Here is a 10,825-nt window from a genome sequence, read left to right on the forward strand (position 1 = left end):
TTCTTTCCTTTTATTTTCTCTTGTCCATCCAAACAATACTTTAATCACAAACTTGAGCTGGAGAGACTATGAAAACTGCATTTCTAAAAAAAAAGGACTACGAAAACTGATGTGAAGAACATTTTACCCGGTAAGTAAATTGGAAACATTTTCCCACAAAATGTTTTGAATACTTTTCTTTTCCATTGATTTCTTATGTCGACAGACTTTTCTTTTTCAACATTCTTTTCCTTATGTCGACACAAATGTGTGAAATATTGCCCTTGTTCGGAAGATGATATATTATCCTTTAGTGGAAAAATCTAGATGCCTATGATATCTATGGTTCGCCGCGAAAACTGTACAAATCTGTCTAGATAGATATAAAAGTGTGTCTTTGCTTGTGTGGTGAGTAAGTGTCTCCCAGCAGGCTTCATGTGGCAAAGCGCAATTCCATTTTGCATTTCTCTTTTTCCTATTAATTTGCTTTGTTTTGTAGCTCCTTGCTCAAGAATATTACACAACCCAGAGTAATGATATATACACACCTCATTTTTAAAACACTTTATTTCCACTTATTTTTATTTCTACATCTCTCCTTTTATTATCTATCACATCTCATACTTTCTCTCTCTTACTTTTTCTTTTCTTCCTATATCTCTCCTCCTCCACCTCCTTCCACCTCAAAATGAGGTGTGAAGAAAACATTTTCCCACAACTCACGTGATAGTAAAACACTGACTTCATATTCATGGCGGTATTTTTTTTTTACAAAAATGGTCGAACGGAGAGAAAGTACCTCCAGACTACCGGGTAAGGCGCCAGTGGCATGCTGGGGAGGCCAGCAGAGGCCCACTCCTAGAAGGAGCGTCGGGGGATCTCCCCGAGGAGGGTTGCCCACCAACTGGGATTTTACTGACCTCAGGGGGATTTGAATTCTTAACCTTTGGGAGGTGAGAGTTAAACCCGGAACCTGAAGCCAGTTGCGCCAATCTATGTTGGCATTTATGACGGTTTTTAACCATTATGAAGTGAGAAGTTTGATAAAACATTTTTTTAGCTTTTAAACTGTCAAAAAATTAGATTATGTGGTTGGTTTTTTTATAGACTAATGTTGGTTGTTAGTAATATTAGTAAATTAGTTATTCTCAAGATTCGAATTCTGGATTTTTCACCATTCTAAACCCTTATGTCTCAAAGTTCTTACCACTTTAGCTAACCTTCAGAGTCTTTTGGCCGGTTTATAATGTAGAGTGGTTTACCAAAAAAAAAATTCTCCTCACTTGTGAAAGGTTGTGCATTTCATTCACCATTGCCTTTAAGCTTTAGTCATCCTGACGCCTAAATTTGTCTGCTTGCACATTTTCTCCATGATAATAATGCAGATCTTAGGTGATTAACGGGTTGACTTTAAAGATCTTTCCATATACTTCTTTTCTGATTTTTGTAAGTAATTTTTTTGAATGACCGTCCTTGGAAAAGTACAAATCAACAAAAAGAAGCAACATATTACCAACGTGGCTGATAAAGAAAGGAGAGAATCTTAAAAATAAAAATGCACTTGATTGATACGTCTAATTGATATAAATAAATTTACAAATTATTATATTGTTGCCAATATAAAAAGTGTCGAAAAAAGTATATTATAAAAATTTCTAATTAATAATATTATAATTTTAATACATATAATTTTTTTTTTGAAAGTGATACATATAAAAATAAACTTTTGCTTTCACAATCCATATAAGATAAACTACTTTATTTATTTCCACGTCTATTTTTGTTTTTGAAATCACTTATTCACCGGAACCTACTCTTTCACTTTTCAATTTAATTTAATTGATAAATCAAATCGTTGAATTAATATTAGGATTAAAAGTGTGTGGATTATTGGTGTAAACAGTGTTAGTTTGGCACAATCATCAAATTAAATTATGTCATATCAGAAAATATAGATGTGTTTTAATTAAAGTTTAAAACAAAAGTTATTATTCCTCTACATAAACATGTTTTGATCGGTTGTCAATGCAAAATTATTTTACCTCAACATGCATATCCATTAAACTGTTAATATTAATGCCACAATGCGGATATAAAAATATTAATGTCACAATGTGTGTGCACATATATGTATATGTTACCGGAAAATTGAAGAACTTAAGATATGGACTAATCATTTCAAACGAAAATCTCCAACAAAATTCTCACAAAAGAGTTATGTCAAGGATGGTATAGGATGTGAACGACGGAATAGGACACTGCTACTCCGATTGCTGGCGGTGGTTGGTTGAGGGTTCTCGTCGAAAGTATCTGTGAGGGCACTTTAGTTTGACGCCCAAGTTAGTAAATTGATTGGAGAGGTTTCAAAATACACTAGAGCTTAGAACACACCTTCTAGATTTGGTTGTCTTTTGTTTATATGACAGGGAGGTTCAATGTTGGGTTATTGTGTCCCCTATTGCGGTTCATGGTCGTTCGATATCTACATTGCCTAAGCCATCGAGCGATCAAGGGTTCCTAGAGTCGGTCTCTGGTAGGTTTTTTAGAGGTCGAGTCAATGTAACATTCTTATCTGCCGATTTGTATGGGTTTGTTGAGGATGACTTAATGTCACTCCATGTTGGGGATGGCATGCTTGAAGCGCTTTCGATCACATGCTTGTTCCCCAAGTCGTGGAAGATGAAAATGGAGGGATATTATCTCTAATGTCAGGTGGATTTTCTCTTTGTCAAGGACGCTCTAGGCTTATCTTGCCTACCTAGGTTGATAGTTTTGGCCATATTGGGAGAAGGTTTTCTCTGTCTCAGGATTCTGCTAAGTTACCAAGCTCCCGTCCTTGCGGAGTGACTTAAACTCGACTTTTTTCTCTAGGTAGGCCTTCATAGTGTGTATTTACCCGAGAACTTACTGCCCGCTACGCTGTTTCGGGTGTGAGTTTACGGTCTTTACTTGTGCCTCGACCTATGATTCCATTTCAACATATGTCGGCGGCCTAGGCTCATGTCTCGACGCAAAATCTTGATTTAGCATGTGTCAACGTCCCTAACTCTTCTCTCGTCCTCCACCACAGTTTGACGAGCTTGTAATGCGCTGAGATATTCGAAGGTCGTGGGGCAACCTCTAAAATAATAGCTCTTTAGCTTTGGCTGCCTTCGAGAGGTGGCTGTTGAGCTAAATGATGTATGGAAGACCGAAACATTGGTTCTCTTCTTAGCCTCTGCCACGATTTGACAGGCTTATATTGTGTCGAGGTATTCAGAAGTCGTGTGGAAACCTCTGAAACAAATTGCACCAAACCTATCAAACCAATAGCAATTTTTACAAGTTGACTTTTTTGTTACATAACGAAAGATAAGCGATACAACTAAGGATGTCAAAATTACTCACACACGTGGATGAAAATCCTCTATGGGTAAAATTACTCTCACCCATAAGTATCCATAGATTTATTTAATAGATATTTTCACTATCCATTTATTAATGGAGCAAGAACAGATATTGATGTATCCATATCCATGAATACGCGCCCGATATATAAAATACTAAATACCTCACTCATGTATATTGAGTTTAATTTCTAATAACTTTGTGTTTGGACCTTGGTAAACCTTGTACATAAAATACTAAAATACCCATAACTTTCTCTTTCAAGTAAGCTTATACAATGATAATGATAAAAAGAAGCTCATATAACAAAAAAAAAAGGAAAATAAGGAAGTATTTATTTTCACGCATAGACCGTGAGTCTAATCTTAAATTTAATTTTTATTATTATTTTCATTCGAACAAATATTTGTGAAACCATATATGTCCATGGGTACTCATGTAGTCATGTATATTTACGGATATTTTAAAGTCCGTTTAAAATCCACTTAATAGATATTAGTGTGCGTAATATATACTATTCATATCCACCAATACTCATTAACATTCCAAGATACAACAAACTACTCTATAGTATCATGTTATAAAGACGCAATTAAGTTAGAGGAAGATGGCTTCCAAACTAGAGGGAGTTGAATATAATTAAGTTATTGATATGTTAATCATTTAATTTTTTTTATAGGAAAATCAGAAAATGGTAATTGTCAATCGTTATTAAATTAGTTTTTAACCAAAGTTTGAATACTAACCGAACCCTTGAGGACCCTTCTGGGTACTTAATTAACTGCTAGCTTGAGGACCCTCGCTTATCTGATTTTGTTAAGCAGTCGTGGGAGAGCTTGAAATTTAATGGGTGGGGAGCCTTTGTTCTTAAAGAAAAATTGAAGGGCCTTAGAGGACTATTAAAAACGTGGAACTGTGAAGTTTTTGGAGATTTGAGGAAAAGGAGGGAGCAGGTAGTCCATCAAATTAATGTGCTTGACTTGAAGGAGGATGAAGGGAGTTTGACCCAAGCTGAACTTGATTTACGTAAGCAGCTATCCATTGAGTTCTGGGAGGTGTTGAGATTTCATGAGTCTCTCCTCTGTCAGAAAGCAAGATCCAAATGGATTGCAGAGGGGGATCGCTTTTTTTTTCCACTCCTCTATAAACTGGAAAAGGCGAGCTAATTCAATTGTAGGTCTGTTGATTGATGGTGTTTGGGAAGAGTATTCGGGTGCAGTAAAAGCAACAGTACAACGATTTTTTGAAGATAAGTTCAGTTCTACTGCGAGGGTCTCTCCAACTGTTGATGGGGTTCAGTTTAAAGCAGTTTCTAATAATGATAATTCTCTTCTTACTGCCCCATTTGATTCTGAGGAAATTAAAGCTGCAGTGTGGGCTTGTGGTGGTGATAAAAGCCCTAACCCTGATGGGTTCAATTTTAGATTTATTCAGAAATTTTGGTACTTGTTTCAGAAGGATTTCTCTAGAGTGGTGAAAGAGTTTTGGTCAAGGGGAGTATTGCCTAGGGGATGCAATGCTTCTTTTATTGCTTTGATTCCTAAGGTGACCTCTCCTCAGAGCCTTAATGAGTTTAGGCCTATCTCGCTTATCAGATGCGTGTATAAGGTGATATCCAAATTGTTGGCAACCAGGTTGAGCTCTGTCATGGGAAAAATTATTGATGATCGTCAGTTTGCTTTCATTGGTGGACGTCAAATGCTGGATAGTGTTGTAATTGTCAATGAAGTTATTCATGAAGCAAAATTAAAGAAGAGGCCCACAATTATATTTAAAGTTGACTACGAAAAAGCTTATGATTTTGTTGAATGGGGATTCTTGGAGTACATGATGAGAAGAATGAAATTCAACGAGAAATGGATTGGGTGGATTATGGGCAGTCTGAGATCCGCTTCTGTATCTGTGCTTGTGAACGGCAGTCCAAGTGGTGAATTCAAGATGGAAAAGGGACTCCGTCAAGGGGCCCCTGGCGCCATTCTTATTCCTGATTGTTGTTGAAGGATTAAATGAGCTTTTCTTAATGCAATTAAACTTGGAAAATTCAGGGGTTTCCAGGTTGGTAGGGAGAGTGGAATTGAAGTCTCCTTGCTGCAGTTCGTTGATGATACGATATTTTTGGGTGAGGCTTCTATTTAGAACTTGATGGTGCTGAAATGTATTCTCCCGTGTTTTTTGAGCTTGGTTCGGGCCTGAAGGTGAATTTTCTTAAAAGCAAGCTGACTTCCATTGCTCTTGAGCCCGGAGTAGCGCAACAATTCGCGTCTTTTCTTAACTGTAAGGTAATGCAAATTCCTTTTATCTATCTGGGAATCCCTGTGGGAAGCCGAGGCAGCTGTCAAAAAACCTGGGAGCTTGTTATTAAAAAGTTGGGGGGGAGATTGTCTGCTTGGAAACACAAACTGTTTTCATTTGGTGGTTTCATTTGCCTCATCCAAAGTGTCCTCTCAGCATTGCCCTTGTTTTTTCTATCGTTTTTTAAAATTCCAGTTTGTGTTCTGAAGATCTGTAATAGAATTATGCGCAGCTTTGGAGTATAGGAAAATTTCTTAGGTGAAATGGTCTGATGTCTGCAAACCAAAAGATGTTGGCGGATTGGGCATCAATGATTTATCACTGTGCTCCCGGGTGATGCTCGCTATAATTTCTTGGGTGAAATTGTCTAATGCGAGCTTGCTATAATTGGTTGGGATACTCCACTATGCTCCCGGGTGATGCTCGAACCCATTTGTTACAGTTTCAGTTTGGCTGGAACTTATCTCAGAATCGAGGTCTACTCTCCGTTTGGTTGACGACAATCTGGTCTCTTTGGCTTGTCCGGAATGAGGTGGTTTTTAGAGGGGGAAATTTGGATTTTTCAAAAGTGTTAGAACTGATTAAATGGAGATCTTGGCTCTGGAACAAGTCAAATCTGCATAATTTCAGAAATTCTCTATTTGAGTGGTATAATAACCCTGTCTTATGTGTTCAAGGACTCTAATTTGTGGAGGTGGGTAGCGTGGACTTGCTTGTTATATTTGTGGGCATGAGATGATACCATATTACCTTGCTGTTTGCTGCTTTGGACTTATGCAGGAAGAACTTTCTCTTTCCATAGTGGTGGGAAGTCTAATCCTCTGATTGGTACCTTATTTTATTGTAATGGGTCACTTATATCGGGTTACATTCTCGTTGGGGTAGCTCATGATTCTAGCACCTATTTTTTGTGTAACATCAGGTGGTTCCTTCTACTATGTTTCTCTGTGCTTTTTGGGTTGTAGTCTTTTGGCTACTTCTCATCTTTCTCTTGTATTTGGGTTTAGCACCCCTTGTGCTGAAATTAAATACAGTTTGGCTTATCAAAAAAAAAACCGAACCCTTCATTTCTCTCGACTCATATTGAAGGTATGAAAAACGGTAGAAAGGGGGGGTTTGAATAGCGTTTTCAGAATAAAACTTTCACCTTAAGATTTTAGCAAATCTTTCGAGACACAAGTAAAGTGCTTAAGATAAGAGATTAGAAAAGCACACAAGGATTTTATCCTGGTTCACTTGATGAATCACTCAAGCTAGTCCAGTCTACCCGTGAAGGTGATTTCTTCCTTCTTAGAATGAAGGCAATCCACTAATCAGAGAATTGTTACAACTGCACTTGAAACCTACAAGTGATTAACAATACACTGACTTAGCTCACACTAAGATTCACTCTCTTAGTCTTCTCTAGGATCCGATCAACCTTGATCTCCTAAAGGTAACTAAACAACTGTTTAGGAAATATTGTTTACAAAGAAATTGCTTCTTAAAAGCTTGTAGTAAACACAATTGTCACGACCCAACCTAGATGGTGACCGGCGCATAGGTTAATCATCCTAACCTAGCAAGCCTTAACTAATTGCGCATAGAGATGGAAAGACTTTATAATACCTATATATGACATATTTATGCTTCAAGGAATTTTCTATAGAAAATTCGGCAGGGTCTCCCCTAAAATATGAACTATCCAAAATATTATAAGAGCCTGTAATAACAAAATGATAGCAGCAAGTTCAAAACAAAGCCTCCCAAAGCTATATAGGACCAAGGCTATATAATAAAGGTTCTAGTAGACCACATATTAGAGCCACTACGTAAAAACAACGCACAAGTTAAAGTGACATTTACAAAACAAGTTTTAACTCAATAACATGGGTCAGACACAACAACACTAGTAGCCATTTTAGCAGAAGGGCCTCATGAAGGATCCTAAGTCGACTGTCTAGAGGATGTGGTTGGTTCAACACGAGCCTGATTACCTGAATTGATAAAAGAAAACAACAGACAAGGTAAGTCACCTCATAATTAGTGAGTAAATACTAGAGAATAAAGAAAACAAGCAGAATTAAATTAATGTTATGAGGAATGATATTCTTGGTCTCATCCAAATCATTGCATACAAATCATATTATACACAACTAAGTAAGCTATTACTCAAATAAAAGAACAAAAACAAACTCTCTGCTTGTAAACAGAATCTTTAACCATGTCGACATAGGCTCCCCGCCTAAAAGAATCAATAGCAGGCTCCCCGCCTCAAATTACCAATAGAAGGCTCCCCGCCTGAAGAGTCAATTGCAGGCTCCCCGCCAAGAAAATAAACAGCAGGCTCCCCGCCTGGACATATAATTCATAACAGGCTCCCCGCCTAAACGAATCATAGTCGAGCTTCCCGCCCGAACATACAACACTGTGAACCAAGGCTAATGTTTACTATCATTAGCTACAGGTTCTAAGAGATCTTCTTCCTCTTTCAGAAAAATATGTAATCAGTCTACTTAGCACGTTAGTAAAATGGTTTAGACAACCATTGAACTATAAAATCAGTAATTTCACCACATATCCCAAGTCATAAATCATAAAATAGTTGAACAATGATTTTATCTCACTTTGTGGTAATAAGAAGATATATCAGTTATAATAAGATAATTTATAAACTTGCTATACTCTCCATCATTTTACTCACTGACTTCTTGAGCAGCTGAAACAGAAGTTGTCCTCTGATGCTAATGAGCCAAATTTGTAAGATCTAGAGTAAAAATAAAATATTAAATTAGTGCTCTAAGGGATAGCTTCAAAATTAAATCAATTTCCAAACCTAAATTGTTTTACAGATTACCTCAGTCTTTTAACTTAGACTTTCACTCAGCTTTTCCACCTCTACAATGTAGTTTCTAATGATCTTAAAATTTTCCTAACTAACCTCAATCACAGAAATGCCCAAGAAAAGTACAACACACAACTAAGAGCTCTTACCCAAATTTCCTATGTTCCAAAAGTTCATAATATGAATGTCTGAGCTTTTCCTCTTCTCTGTGACATACCCAAATTTCTAACACATAAGCTATCAATTCTTATATAAAATTTTAACATGCAAAAGAAGAGATACTTAATTTCTCAATACTTCCTTCCTAACCCATTTTTCCCTTCCCCTATGGCAGAAGACACAGTAGAGATCAAGACTTCCTTACCTTACTTCTCCAAAGATGCGCCCTTGCAGGACCTCCACTGCATGCAGATTTCTGATCCTACTTCCTTCTCTTCTTCTAACACTGTGAAGTCTTCACGCTGTCCCTACTCTCTGCTCCTCTCAAAATCTTTTTTTTTTCTTTCTCTATCCCCACTTTACATACTGTGTCTTTTCTAAATATCTATTCCCTTTCCCAAAAGTTGTTTTTAATATATGTAATATCTTTAGTTGTAATCACCAAAGGACCTCGTGGAAGTCAAAACAACTTGCAGAGATATCCTTTTAAGTATATAACTATTTTATATGCAAACACAATATTCTAAAATCACGTTCTGTTTTGTTTTGTTTTTTTTTTAAATAACATATATATTCTAACTAGTTATATATAATCAGATGGAATATCATCTTAGCATTGGGATATATATATACCATTCCCAAGTGCTAATATCTCTTAAAATTTTATGATAGCATATAAGTTAGTAAATTATGTTTACTTAGTTTTAGGGATATATAAAAAAAAATCCCTAGGATGTTACAACTCTCCCCTCCTTTAGAAATTCAGTCCCCGAATTTAAAGAACTTACTAAAAGCTTCAAACAGCTGTGGGTATTTCGCTCGCATAGATTCTTCTGCCTCCCAAGTAGCTTCTTCGTGGGCATGATTTCTCCAAACCACCTTAACTGAGGCAATATCCTTATTACGCAGTCTTTTTACTTGTCTATCCACAATTGCCACTGGCTTTTCTTCATAGGACAAGTCTTTGTCTAGCTGAACTGTTTGTGGCTGCAGCACATGTGTTGGATCTGGTAAATACTTTCTTAACATGGACACGTGAAATACGGGATGAATGAAATCAAAGTCAGGTGGAAGAGCCAGACGATATGCCACTGCACCAACTCGCTCTAGAATCTCAAATGGACCTACATAACGCGGACTGAGCTTTCCTTTCTTACCAAACCTCATTACCCCCTTCATAGGAGAAACCCGCAAAAAATACATGGTCTCTTACCATGAACTCTAACCCTCGACGGTGACGATAGACATATGATTTTTGTCTACTCTGTGCAGCCAACAACCTTGCTCGTATAACTTTAACCTTCTCCAATGACTCTTGCACTAAATCTGGTCCCAAGCTCTTAGCTTCACCCAATTCGAACCAGCCAATTGGTGATCTGCATCGCCTGCCATAAAGTGCTTCAAACGGTGCCATTTGAATACTTGCTTGATAACTATTGTTATAGAAAAATTCTATCAATGGAAGATGTTTGTCCCAACTACCCTCCAAATCCAGTACACAAGCGCGCAACATGTCCTCCAATATCTGGATCGTCCGTTCTGATTGTCCATCTGTTTGTGGGTGAAAAGTTGTACTAAGATCTAATCGTGTTCCTAAAGCCTCCTGAAATGCCCTCCAGAATCGAGAAGTAAATTGTGGACCACGATCAGAAATGATGGAAATGGGAACCCCATGCAATCTTACAATCTCATCTACATACAACTGGGCATACTGCGCCACTTTAAAAGTGGTTTTAACTGGAAGAAAATGTGCAGACTTAGTTAATCTGTCAACTATCACCCAAATAGAATCATTCCCCTTTTGGGAACGAGGTAGTCCAGTAACAAAATCCATAGTAATCTTTTCCCACTTCCATTCTGGAATCTCTATTTGTTGGAGCAAACCTGTTGGCCTTTGATGTTCTATCTTAACCTGTTGGCACACCAAGCACCGAGAAACAAAATCTGTTACATCTCTCTTCATCCCACTCCACCAGTACAATTGCTTCAGGTCCTGATACATTTTGATTGCTCCGGGGTGAATTGAGTATGCCGATTGGTGAGCTTCTTTAAGAAGAGTCCTTCGTAATTCTCCAACATCTGGTACACACAGCCTATTACCAAACCTTAAAACTCCATCGGACCCGACTGAAAATTCTGATGTTTCCCCACTCTTCACCTCTTCCATAATCTTGCATAAAGAAG

The 10,825-nt window shown here is 37.4% G+C and overlaps 1 long non-coding RNA gene across 2 annotated transcripts; it reads right to left on the reverse strand.

Moving 5' to 3' along the window:
* Nucleotides 1–7,273: 7,273 nt before the first annotated feature.
* LOC130712927 (uncharacterized) lies at nt 7,274–9,269 on the reverse strand. Of its 2 annotated transcripts, none has more exons than XR_009010903.1 (2): nt 8,346–9,269; nt 7,274–7,634 (listed from the first exon to the last, which is right to left on the reverse strand). It is a non-coding gene; the product is annotated as an uncharacterized LOC130712927 (long non-coding RNA). The 2 variants fall into 2 exon arrangements; XR_009010902.1 differs by having other exon boundaries at nt 8,342–9,269.
* Nucleotides 9,270–10,825: the final 1,556 nt, after the last annotated feature.

Source organism: Lotus japonicus, chromosome 4, assembly GCF_012489685.1.
Source record: "Lotus japonicus ecotype B-129 chromosome 4, LjGifu_v1.2".
NCBI lineage: Eukaryota > Viridiplantae > Streptophyta > Magnoliopsida > Fabales > Fabaceae > Lotus > Lotus japonicus.